The sequence below is a fragment of the Oryctolagus cuniculus genome, chromosome 4, assembly GCF_964237555.1.
Source record: "Oryctolagus cuniculus chromosome 4, mOryCun1.1, whole genome shotgun sequence".
Lineage (NCBI taxonomy): Eukaryota > Metazoa > Chordata > Mammalia > Lagomorpha > Leporidae > Oryctolagus > Oryctolagus cuniculus.
Genome location: NC_091435.1, coordinates 102800945 through 102814888, shown reverse-complemented (window position 1 = coordinate 102814888; position 13944 = coordinate 102800945). Strand labels below are relative to the sequence as shown.

At 39.2% G+C, this 13944-nt stretch overlaps 1 protein-coding gene across 6 annotated transcripts in view; it reads right to left on the bottom strand.

Moving 5' to 3' along the window:
* The window catches only part of TBL1XR1 (TBL1X/Y related 1), a 182233-nt gene that overhangs the window by 86356 nt on the left and 81933 nt on the right, over positions 1 to 13944 (bottom strand). For 4 of the 6 annotated variants that reach the window (XM_051818788.2, XM_008266530.4, XM_070072487.1 and 1 more), the window contains exon 2: positions 5961 to 6035. The exons of the other annotated variants lie outside the window; for them this stretch is intronic. The gene's annotated coding sequence lies outside the window, so the exon portion shown is untranslated. The remainder of the gene's footprint in view (positions 1 to 5960; positions 6036 to 13944) is intronic. 6 annotated transcript variants of the gene reach the window in all.

The following is a 13944-nucleotide window of genomic DNA, read 5'->3' as shown; positions in this document are numbered from 1 at the left end:
TCTAGCCATTACGGCCATCTGGGGAGTGAACCAGCAGATGGAAGACTCCCTCCACCATCACTTTTCTGTAACTCTGCCTTTCAAATAAATCTTTAAGAAAATATATTAACTGCTAAGTACCTATAGAGCAAACACCAAAATTACTTGAAGGATGAAAAAGGAGTTTTTAAATTAAAAAGTAACTCAGCATAACAAATTCTACTATTGTATTTAACATAACAATTACATCACATTACGGAAGAATCCAAACTTCGCCTTTCAAGTGATATCACAATCTCTAAGATTCCATTTTAGACTGTTATTTCAGTCTCAGCTCACCTAAGAGTCTAACAACAAAACCATAAAAATAAAATACAATTTTAATTTGCTTCTTCCTTATTTTTCCTTGCTTTTACTTAGTTTGTTTAAATAAAACAAAACAAAGCAGAACAAAAAGCCCTAAAGGAGACAGACATTTGATGCATGATTTGGGATACCTGTATCCAATATCCAGAGTGCTTGGATTTGAGTCCCCACTCTACTCGGTATCCAGCTTCCTGCTAATATGCACCCTGGGAGGCAGCAGGTGATGGCTCAAGAACTTAGGTACCTGTCACCTACATGGGAGGACTGGATGGTGTTCTTGGCACCCATCTTCAGCCTAGCACAGCCCTTAAGGCATTTAGGGAATGAATCAGCAACATGTATATGTGTGTGCATGTGTGTTTCTGCCTTTCAAATAAAAATTAAAAATTTGTAAAAGCCCTAAAAGAGTAGCCATTGTACAGCAAAGGGTTAAGTGCTGGTTCGAGTCCTGCCTACTGGGATTCTGGTTCAACTATCTGCTAATTGTCCAGAAAGTCAGTGGATGATGGCCCAAGTACTCAGAACTCTGCTAACCACGTAGAACAGACCGGGTTCTTAACCTGACACAGCCCTGGCTATTAGGCAGTTGGGGAGTGAAGATGTGGATGAAAGACTGGTCTCTTTCTTTGCCTTTCAAATAAATATTCTTTAAAAACAAACAAAACACTCAAGACTGAGGTTTTTTTTTTTTTTTAAATGTAACTCTCTTACTGTTGATTTGAAAATCAGTTCTCCATAAATTCTCAACCAAAACACATTAACTTACAGATATCACACTGACAAATGAAACAGTAAAAGAGATCACCAGCATCTCAATATGCACCACATTGTTCCCTGACAGCTACCCCTCAGAAGGGCAACAGTTCTTTGGGTTCTTATGCTCAGTCTGGCAATTGGTCAAAACTTACTTTTATCAGTTCTTTTAGGATAAGCAATGTTAACAAAACACATCAGAGTAGTTATGAAAGAGTGAATCACATTTCCACTGACAAATAGAATTGCTCGTGGACTAGAATACTTGCTGATGCCACAGAGGCAGCAGGGCCCCCATGTACTGTTTCCTTATCACACAGCTTTAAAGCAGGTGGGCAGCTTCATAATTCAAAGCAGATCCCTTCTCTGGCAACAGGTCTGGTCAGGGATGAAGGGCTGAGGAGCTGAGGCTTTGCCCCACCCTCCCAAGCTTAACACCACCTAGGAGGAATGGAATGTGGTAGACAAATTACCCCCAGCTTCCTTGCCCTTAAGTGGAACAACTCAGAGGCATGTTCTTTACTGTCACCCACAGGTGCCCATGTGACTGAAGACTCAATTGCCCCTATATATAAAACAATAACCTGCTCTTTTGGGCACTCTGTACTGCTATCCTTATCTTGCCTCTCTCACCTCCCTATTCCCCAACAGGAACTTCCTGAATTCACCTTTCAATTTATAGTTACTTAAATTAAGGGAAATCATACGTAAGACAACTGCTCAACATGTTTTATTCTTAGTTGGGAATTTTGTTGTTAATCCAAGTTAATTTTTACAAGTTAATGAGATGACCAGCAATCAGAACAAAAGGAATCAAAAGGACATAAGGAATTGCTCAACAAGGTTGATGAGATTTCTTAAAAATCAATTTATCTTTGGAATGTCTCAAAGAAAAAGGCATGCAAATCATTATAAAACATTTGGAAAGATGCAAACTGGAACTACAACAGATATATCTGCACATCTATATTCATAGCAGCCCTACTCATGTCAGTCCAAAGGTAGAAGCAATCCAAATGTCCATCAGTTAACAAAATGAGGTTTGAACCTGTAATGGAATAGCTTTCAACTTTAAAAGAGGAGTAGGTATTTGATCTAGAAGTCAAGAAGTCCGTGTCCTATACTGTAGTGCCTGGGTTCAATTCCCAGCTCTGGTCCTCTATTGCAGCTTCCCACAGACTCTAGCAGACCTCCTAAGCAGACCTTAGGAGGCAGCAGATGACAGCCCAAGTGGTAGGCTTCTTGCCACCTAGAATGAGTTCCTGCATTGAGTTCCCATTTCCAAGATATGGGTTGGCCCAGCCCTGGCTACTGGGGGGATTTGAGGAGTCAATCAACAGATGGGAGTTCTGCCACAGCATGCTAACAGTATTGTCATTACACAATTTTTAACAGTCTATCTCTTCCACAAACATCAAAATATTAATGAAATCATGATATATATTATTAACTTCAAGTAATCCCAGTGTAAGGAGTCCCAGTGTAAGGAGTGGCCTGGGAACATAGTGGTTCAAGACCACTGTACCTGAATTACAGTTCATTACATTATTCTGACCATAGATCTCTTTTTTTTTTTTTAATCATAACTCTCTACCTTAGCATATGTTAGAAATTTTAACTAAAAAGTCACAATAATACACAGCTGCTGGCCAATGTGTCTCATTAATAAAATCACAGAAAGCAGTATGAAACATTTATATAGGAAAGTAGCTATAAATCATGACTTGTATCAAAGTGAAAAAATTCAGACAAGAAGCAATGTTATGAATCCTTCATGGTTTTTATAGCAAAGACAATGGTTGTAGTGGTGGCAAGGGTAACTGTATATATTTCCAGAAAGCATTCCTTTACAGCATCTACACAGAAAAAAAAATTATGATAAAAATAGTAGACCCCCTTATCTAAGGGGGATATACATCCGAAGACCCTTAGGGAATTCCTGAAAACAGCAGACAGTATCAAACCCAGGGCTTGAACATACTATTTCTTTTTCCTATATGCCCTGCAGTGTTGCCACAAGGTATTAAAACAATCTGTCCTTTCATGTTTTATGCTCTGGTGCCTCCTTTGCATTACTTCTCTTGAACTTTGGGGTCATTACTTGAACACAAACACAGATATCCAGACAGTAGATCTAAACACTCCGATTAGCTACCACGTGACTCATGAATATGAATTTGCTATACAAAAAGATGATTCAACTCTGCTGCAGGACTGATTATGATGGTACAAGATACTATCATGCAATTCTGAATGATGTGCAACTTAAAACTTATGAATTTCTTACTTCTTGAATGCTCCATGTAAAATTTTTGGAACATGATTAACCCCAGATAACTGAAACTTTAGAAAGCAAACTGTATGAACTGCTACAGTATGTAACATAGGTTTTAACCTTGGCTAGTGTGACATTTCTAAGATTCATGGATAAACCACAATTTTGAACTAATACCTATAAATTTACTGGGCAAATATGTAGGTATAATTTGTGTCCTCAACTGTGACCCACTTTGTTTTAATATTTGCCATCTTCATCTCTAACACATATATACATACATGTGCTCACATACACATAAAACAATAAACTTAAATTTCTGTGATCACAGCTGTAGCTGTGGCAAGGTGGGTTAAAGTCTTTCAGAGGCAGGCAGGTGCTATGGCGCAGCAGGTTAATGCCATGGCCTGAAGCACCGGCATCCCATGTGGGCACCGGTTTGAGACCCAGCTGCTCCACTTCTGCTCCAGCTCTCTGGGTCATCTTCTACTGCTTTCCCAGGCTATAGCAAAGTCCTTGGGCCCCTGCACCTGCATGAAAGACCGAGAAGCTCCTGGCTCTGGATTGGGGCAGCTCCTGCCATTACGGCCATCTGGGGAGTGAACCATTGGATGGAAGACCTCTCTCTCTCTCTCTGTCTCTCCTCTCTCTGTGTAACTCTGACTTTCAAATAAATAATAAAATAAATCTTTAAAAAAAAAAAAGTCTTTGAAAGGCCAGCATCTCATAGTGGAGTGCTGGTTTGAGTCCCAGCTGCTCCACTTCCGTTCCAATTCCTTGTTAATGTGCCTGCGAAGGCCAAAGATGGCCCAAGTACTTGAGTCTCTGCCACCCATATGGGAGACTAGGATGAATTCCTGGCTCCCCAGCACTGGCTGTTGGGGCTATTTAAGGGGTGAATCAGCAGATAAAGGATGCCTTTCTCCCTCTGTTGCTTTACTTCCAAATAAATATTTCTTTAAAAATTTTCTGTGTTTGTGACATAAAAATGATTTCAGGGATTTAACTAGCAAATGTATGAGATGATCTAATCTAAAATAGTCAATGCACTGCTACAAAAAGAAAACCAAACACATGAAGACAGGAACTCAGAAGAGATAGGTGGTTGTATAGCACTGGCACCTCAGACAACCATCAGATCTACATAGCTGATCATCAGGTGAGACATTCCATAAACCTTAAGACTTCAACAACTAACAGGTTTAAAAGGTAAACTTCAAACAAAAAAAAGACACCTCAGATGCCTAAGTTGATTTACCATGGAGCTGCTGCTTAAGAGAGAAATTCTGCAGTGCTCCAGGGGAAATATCTTAAAGAGGATTAACGTATTACCTACGCAATCTAAAGAACCAAGTGACTGCTTCATAAATTAATGAAAAAACTTCTCATTTTTGTTAAAGTTGAGCAAAAATTTTACTTTCTTCAAACTCCCCTAACTATGGCTGAGGGAGAGAAAGGAAGAAGGAGAAAGGGAGGAAATGAGGAGGACACAAAATAGAGGAGGAAGGAAGGGACGAGGTTAATTTTTTTCTAGCAAGAATTCAGAAGATAGTTCAGACAGACGAAATTCTCTTATCAACATACTTTCAAGTTCATCTTTAAAACAATTTCCTGGTAATGTTTTCAGATACCTCATTTATTCTGGTTCCTGTTACCTTTTAATAGTTACTTTTATTCCAGATGTATACATCTATTTTTTCCCACAAAATTCTATAAGCCTGAACCAGTTTCTATAGCTCTCTGATTTTATGTTTAAACTTTAAGTGAAAATAACTAGAAATCCTAGTAAAGGACTATAAAATATTTTTAAGCAAAAGTTACTGTTTAAGTAATTATTAAAAACATAAAAGTTCATTCTCCTGTTTACTGACCCCAAAATACATTAGGTAAGAAATTACCCTACAGCTAGAATAACAGTTGGAAATTCAGCCCAATTCCATCATCTAATTTTTACAAGCATACTTGTTAAAAAATCAAATGTTCCTAACGTATTCAGAAAATAGCACAAATCCCAGTTTCTACAGAGTTCTTTCTGATATATCACATGGTTGACATTTCAATATATTATACAGTGAAAGGTTTCTAAGAAAATCTTTGTAAACAGGTAAAATGCCTCTCCTTAAAATTTTCATTAAATAAAAACCGGTAGAATTTTAGCAGCTTAGCTGCCCATTAACCAAAACCATTATGATAAATGCAATACCACAAAACATTTTATTAAAATGATGGACAAAACCAAAAGAGCTATAGCTGCCACTGATTAAGAAAACACTATTCACAAAATATAGTTCATTTGACAAAACACAAGACAATCACTGTATTTTTCATCCTGATAACCATACCTGAAAGATTACAAAAACTACAGAGCATGGATATTGTCAAGGTGGGTGTTTTTTAAATATCAAAAAAAAAAAAAAAAAAACTTTAAATAACTTTAATTATATATATTTTAAATATCTATTTTAATTATTAGTTTGGTAAGATATGTATTTTGTCAAATTGTGAAACACCTTTGCGATTCTAAAACAAGAATAATAAACAGAGTGATTAAACACACTCTGACATTATGAGTTGGAGGGAATCTTACCATTGGCAGTGCATTGATGTGGGAATGTGCAACTGAATATCCGGTACCGCCAATCACAAGTTGCTGTTGCTGATGCTGAGAAAAAGGAAAGTAAAGTATTCAGTGTGCCCTAAAACAAATTCCATTTAAAAGACTTTCCATACCAAATGTTAGGTATTAGTTCATACTTTTTACGTATTTAAGCTCTTCATCAGCAAATATCTTTCTTCCCCAAGCAACTGCTATCATAAACAACAGCAGCAACTTTTGAGTGCTTGCCGAATACGAAGTAAGTCTTTAGACCATTTCTGAGGCTTATACAGTGATCAGAAGGACACTCAAAGAGATGAATTTGCACAGACGGTGCACTCACCCTCATGTAACTCAGGCAAAAATTGCTACATTAGGGTCTGGGGTCCAACATGGCATGTTAATAATATTCTATGATCAACAGCCATAAGCATAATATAAACTTGCATTCTACATAAAGATCTAATTAGTTTTATATGTCCATCAAAATTCGCTATCCTTTTACTCTTCAGAGTTTATATTTTATTGGGTTTATTCTACCTTCTCAATTGATAAAGTCCCAGCAACTTATTTTTCATGAGTCTTTCTCAGATATGCAACTGGCTCCATCTGTGACTGTGTAGAGTGACAGAGTGCACAAAGGAGTGATCACAGGGCCAGAGCAGTGGCTCACTTCGTTAATCCTCCACCTGCGGCGCCAGCATCCCATATGGGTACCAGGTTCTAGTCCTGGTTGCTCCTCTTCCAGTCCAGCTCTCTGCTGTGGCCCGGGAGGGCAGTGGAGGATGGCCCAGGTACTTGGGCCCCTGCACCCACATGGGAGACCAGGAAGAAGTACCTGGTTCCTGGCTTCAGATCAGCTCAGCTCTGGCCATTGCAGCCATTTGGGGAGTGAACCAACAGAAGGAAGACCTATCTCTATGTCTCTCTCACTGTCCATAACTCTGTCAAATTAACAAAAAAAAAGGGGGGGGGGAGTGCTTATTAAACCATACAGGAGAGGTTCCTTTCCTACACCAGGGGGGAACTGGGCAAAAAGACACTGAAAAGGTAACCAAGCAAATGCACTGAGTAACTGCGGAAATACTTCAATGCCTTGATGTCTACTCCTCTCTGGTTTCTATCTTTATTAGGACTGGAAAACCCACGTGTCCCGATTGTTGACTCCACAGACATACTAAATAACTTCAATGGAAATACATTACCTTCAAGAGTTATGTCATAATGAAATCCAGTAATTAAAACATTTATTAAACATGGCACATGCTTACTGAGACTATAGATGGCTATGACAACATACAATGTGGGAGTGAACCCCAAGATTTTTTGGCATGAGACACTTGCAAGCTTCTCAATAGATTCATTCTAGCAGCTAACTAAGGAAATGTTATAGAGAAATTATGATTCAGTCCATACAAAAACTAGATACCACTGGCTCTATCTAACAAACACTGTTTGTTATGAACATCAACTGTTTTACTACACAAAGTTTTCATGATTATAGTGAAAGCTGAATAGGGCTGTTTACTAACCAAAAATCAGCAGAGCACACTTATCATAGACAAGTTTTTTGTTTACAAATAATTAATCCATGTTTACTAAATTTTATTTAAAACACAAAGAAGTAAAAGACAAAGGTAAAGAACTTATTTACACTGCTACAATTTCTTTGTGGTTTTTAACACTACAGATCCTTAACTTTTATGTGTGTTCTTAATCATGATGGCTTAGTATCACCATTAACTAGTACCTTAAGGATAAAGTCTCAGTAGCATCAACAATGACTGTGTGTCTGTATTTTAGGTATCTTGACAATTTCTAACATTTCCAGACATCTAAAATGATTGAATCATGGCAGGTGAAGAGCTCATTCTAGTCGCTTAGGCTGTCATTTCCTTGTTTCTTATTCCTGTTCTTGTTCCTACAAGCAATTTCTTTGCAAGAATCTTAAAGTCATTAAATTGTTCTTGTGAAATCTGGTTAAAGCTAAATAACCTAACCCATAAATCTACATAATCAAACACAAGTAAACCTTGTAAGCTTACAGCAGTAGTTCAGCTAAAAACTTACAAGGCAATTCCAGGAAATGGAATGAATCAAAGTGCAGCTGGATTGGAATCTCCAATCTTTCCTCTACTGCCATTACATATTACCATATCTTAGGCATGACTCTGTGACACGAGGGGAAACGAAGATGCAAATCCGAATCTGTGGATTTTTGCTCTTAAATGAAAATAGAGTAATAAGCATTGAAAGCCAACAGATACTTTTCACCTACTTATATAACACAGACATTTTAGAAAATATTAAATTAGATCATTCCGGGTGTTAGTCTTTTTCCTCCTTTCCCTGTGGTTCTCTTTGACATTTCTGTGCTGAGACTTCCATCATCCTTGCAGATGTATCTAATCTTAGTTTTCATTAATTACCTGCTCTCTATCCCTTTCTTAGTTCTTTCATCTTTTTCCTATTAGAACATAGCTCTTCAAGAGAAAAGGTAATATTGATTTAATAAATAAATATTTTATTCTAAGTTGCGAAATGCTATTAAATCTGTAAAATGAGGGGCCGGTGCTGTGGCACAGCAGGTTAACGCCCTGGCCCAGCATCCCATATGGGCAACGGTTTGAGTCGCAGCTGCTTCACTTCCCATCCAGCTCTCTGCTGTGGCCTGGGAAAGCAGAAGATGGCCCAAGTCCTTGGGCCCCTGCACCCGCATGGGAGACCTGGAAGAAGCTCCTGGCTCCTGGCCAGATCGGCACAGCTCTGGCTGTTGCAGCCAATTGGGGAGTGAACCACTGGATGGAAGATCTCTCTCTCTCACTCTCCTTTCTTCTCCTTGTGTTACCTCTTTCAAATAAATAAATAAATCTTTAAAAAAAAGTCATTCAGGTGTTCCCAAAAGACCAAAATTATATCCTTTCCATCTGCCATTCTAATCTTAACTCCTCAACATCCCCTACTCACCCACAGCAGATCATTGTGTTCTCTGCATTCTCTGGCTACTGTGGCACTGTCACTCATCTGTGCCCACAACCAGCTTTCTCCCTTAACCATCCATGTCACTATCCCAAGAGTGAAGTCTGGGCCACCTTTACCACACCTCTTTTCCCACAAAGGTACAAAATGTCTATCTTTTATCATGCCTCCCTTATTAGACTTTGAGAGGCTCATGTGTGCACTGTGCTCTCCCACCACAGAACTAACGGTGCCTTAAGCAGTAATGGTTCTGGTTAAGATATATGTGTTGATAAAATGTTATAATATTTCTGATGTGCAGGAATGGAGACACATATTTGAAAATAAAACTCAATACAGACTGAATTACTACAGAACAAATCACACTGTAAGAAAGAACTCAACAGTGGACTGTTACTTCAAAAATGTTCAAGAGTGCTTGGTTATACCATTAGTTTTCATACTACTACCAGGTCAATAAAGGTTGATCTTCCACCGCTAACAAAAATAAAAATGAAATAAATACTTGTTTGTAGCCTTTGTTTCTCAAAATAATATCTAAAACAAAGATGTATTCATTTTAGAATAGGTTTTTGGAATAGAAAGACACTGCTACTGTTGACTAGTGCACATCTTTTAAAATCTACTGTGGTCTACTCATAATTATGAAGATTAAGATGCAAAAATTCTGTGAAACAGCAAAACAATATATTTTTACGTATCTTCAAAAATACTCTTCTGCAGTCTGTAGAAGTAAACATATGTGACTTATAGTCCCTTTTGAAAAGCTGCTGGATACTATGGGCCCTTTTCCTGGGAAAAGGTACCAACACAATGAAAGTTTACTTATTCTTTAAGGCAATAACATAATTCAATATAGAACCTAGTGACAAGTAGCAAATTCAAGAAAGTATACATGGAATCCTTAAAAAACAGAAGTCAAAAATTGTTATTTTTTAAATATGGAGGTTTTGAGGGCAATCACCTCAAGAATTAAGAGATTTAAGAATTTTACCAAGACTGATTCTACTTGTATTTTTATTAAATGAACTCTGGGGAGAAAAGTCACAGATACGTCTTTAAATTACATGGCTTACTCCACAATCGCAGAACTAAAAAAGCAATGTATTTCTAAATCAAAGGGTATTATCTGAACCTGCTCAATTCCACTGATCCACTTTCCCAAACAACAACAAAAAAAGGGTTCTTTGTAGTTTTCCTCACTGTGGCAATATCTAGTTGCAAGCTATACATCTATCAAAGCCTTTCAAGCACATATTCATTCTGTGCTCTCCTCAGCTCATCCTCATTTCCCTGAGAATTAAAACACTTCTAGATACCCAGAGGAAGATGGAACAAACCGGAAAGGAGCTAGAATATCAGGGCTATCTCAAGGAAACTGACCCACAGAGACCAGAATCAAAGGCCAAAGATGGCTTTGCCATTATTGCCTATGTTTTCACTTCCTGAGGTTATTTAAGCAACCTCAGGCAAATAGATTCAAAACTTGCATTTTGACTCATTTTTTTTAAGTAAGCTATTGTCAAGATCATGTACTCACATAAAGACCAATTTAAACTTGTTCTGGTGTCTAACCATCCAATTACTGCCTTAACTGACTTAGCCTCATTGGTATGAAACAGAAAATAAAGTACTGAGCAAGAATAAAAGAAAAACTTAGCAAGTATTTTGAAATTTGCCTCTCACAGAGTAAACAATGCAATTAAAGACAATAAAAATATGAAACTCATACTATGGCAGGTTTTTAAAATTAAAGTTCAATTTGAGCCGTTTCATGTGGTGTTAACAATCCAATTTATTATTTATTCACTACCATGTACCCAAAAGTAGTCTCCAGGTCACTAACTTTCAATGACTGAGATGAAAACTTCAACAAACGCTAGCTGATAATACAAACTGATATATGAAAATGTATTGTCAGTTCTTTTTAAAATGTGAATACAACACTGATGTGTAAATTTAACTTTTGGAGAGAACAGTTACTAAATTAATGGTACAACTTATCATGGCTCAGAAATATGGCAGATCTGATATTATTTTCCTGTGAACACAAAGTCAACAGCTGCTAAATCTTTTTATTTTTTAAAGTAGCTTTCATAGCAGGCGATTAGCACAGAAGTTAGGTCTCTGCTGGGGACAGCAGTATCCCACATTGGAATGCCCTATTCCTCTGATTCTGATGTACACCCTAGGAGGCAGCAGGTAATGGTTCAAGAATGTGGATCCCTGCCACCCATCTCAAAGACCCAGACTGAATTCTGGGCTCCTGGCTTCAATCTGGCCCAGATCTTCATGAGGGCATTTAGGGAATAAATCAGCAGATGGACAATCTCTGCCTTTCAAATAAAATGAAATTTCAAAAATTTTAAAACAAGAAAGTTTGGGAGTAAAATGAAAAAGGTAATGAGAAGCAGTAACAACAGCATGAGAAATAGGATAAAAAATGTATCTTTGTTGCCTAGGATCACAGACGTGGGACAGAGGTGGGTACACTGTCACTTAAACTGGAAGAAAATACTGACCTAATTTCTACATCTTGTTAGATCACACACTCTTCCCTAGGGCTGGATATGACTCTAGGTATCTAGAATTCGAGTAACTAATTAGACGACAACATACACCATTCAGCTGAACAGTATGTTTCCAGTGAAACAGACTAGCTGTGCCAAGGATGCTGGGTCTTTATTCACTCTATCCCACAGAAATGCCTTTCCAGAAGGAATCTGAGACATAATGTGTCTTTTTTTCATATTTAAAAGAACTAGGTAGTGCCTGCACTCCAGTTGAATTTAAAATTCCCCCAGGTGATCCCTAAGGGGTTTGAAAACCTTTGGTCTTTGTTGAAGAGCAAGGGCAGGCTGGTCAGATTCTAATTATTAATCTAGGGGGCAGAGGATGTGTAGAGGGGTCATTTATTTTAAATATTAAATGACAAAATCAGTAATATTCAGAACTAGAGGAAGAAATACACTATGTCAAGAGTAGATGTTTTATTAATCTGAATTCAAAATTAACAATGAGAAACATGATAAACTCAACCTGCCTCCCTAAAAACTAATGGGCAAAGGGAAAGCAATGAGGACACCATCAAAAGGAGAGTCCAAGAGAGACTACGAAGCACAGGAATTACCAAGGGGATTGTGGATCTCACATTTACCTAAGGAGACATAGAGACCAATCAGCTTCAGCAGTGAGTGACACAATTTTAAATAGCAGAAATCAAAGAAAGGTGTTTTCCTACTCAATATAATGGAATACTGTCACACACATCAATGGCAACATTCAAACAAAACCTGTATCAACCACTTATTGAGGAAGTTCCATTAGGTATGCAAGCACAGGATGTGATATGGCTGTCTGCATGCCCACCTCCTTCCAACTCAGCAGGCAAGTGTGCTCTCAGGGCCAGCACCAGCTTCTGTGGTTTACCTTTGTGCAAATTAGACCAGCACAGAACAAATTAGAATAGAAGAATGGGGCCAGCACTGTGGCACAGTGGATTAAAAGCTCCAGCCTGAAGCACTGGCATCCCATATGGGTGTCGGTTCTAGTCCCGGCTGCTCCTCTTCCAATCCAGCTCTCTGCTGTGGCCTGGGTAAGCAGTGGAAGATGGCCCAAGTTCTTGGGCCCCTGCACCCGCATGGAAGACCCGGAAGAATCTCCTGGCTCCTGGCTTCAGATCAGCTCAGCTCAGCTCCGGCCATTGCGGCCATCAGGAGAGTGAACCAGCAGAAGGAAGACCTCCCTCCCTTCCTCTCTCTTTCTACCTCTCTATTGTAACTCTGTCTTTCAAATAAATCGAAAAGAAAGGAAAGAAAGGAAGGAAAGAAAGGAAGCCATGCTGTATGGAGGTTTAACAGCCTTGAGCTAAGGAACCCCACTGTTGCAGTTGATTTCTCAACAATGTTGCAGTGGATTGTTTCTGAGAGGAGGAGCATGGTGGGGGCAAGAGGCGAGGCGTCACCACACAGACCCCTGGAGTGCCTGCGCAGACTCATTTATTTCAGTTAATAGAACAGCTTATATAGCCAAGACCAGCCAATCCGGTCAAGGGGTGGTCTATGCCCCAACCAATCACAGCCTGCTGCCAGGCTGTTTCCAAAGCCATCCAATCACAGCCTGTTGCCAGGCAGGCTCCGTTTGCCAGGTGGGTTTCAAAGCCATTCCTGAGAAACTGACGCTGGCTTGCCGGTGGCCATCTTGGCATGGCCTTCTCATTCCACCACACTCTACAGCTTGCATTTAACTCTGCCTCTGACACTTTGTCTGGGATTCTTCATCCATAAAGTAAGTTACGGGAGATGAATCACAACATGGACAAGTATCAATTGCTAAACGGTGCTTAACATAGGATTCAGATGTTAGCTGTTAAATAAATTAAAAGAAGTCCCCTCCTCTGAGAAGACACAGTCCCATTCAAGGAAAACTGCTTGGCTGACTGAACATGGCCAGGATTTCTGTAACCAGAGATCGCCCTTCGGCTGTGTGCTTCTATGCAGTACACAAACTGCCATTCATACTGTATAACTATGACTATGGAGTCCAGTTATATAGTGCATCTCTTGTGAGTTAACACATATAACAGATTTACTACCAAAAAAAACCTTCATCATTGACCAACCTTCCAAATTATCACGGGCATGGATAGAGTGTGCTGACCAGTGTAACCTCAGGGTGCAAAGCAGACAGGCAGCCCCCTTGCTGAAGCAGATCGCCTCCCCTGGCACTTCCAAACCAAAGCCATTTTATGCTTTTTTTTTTTTTTTTTTTAATTTGACAGAGACAGTGAGAGAGAGACAGAGAGAAAGGTCTTCCTTCCATTGGTTCACCCCCCAAATGGCCGCAATGGCCAGAACTACGCGGATCCAAAGCCAGGAACCAGGTGCTTCTTCCTGGTCTCCCATGCGGGTGCAGGGCCCAAGGACTTGGGCCATCCTCCACTGCCCTCCTGGCCACAGCAGAGAGCTGGACTGGAAGAGGAGCAACTGGGACTAGA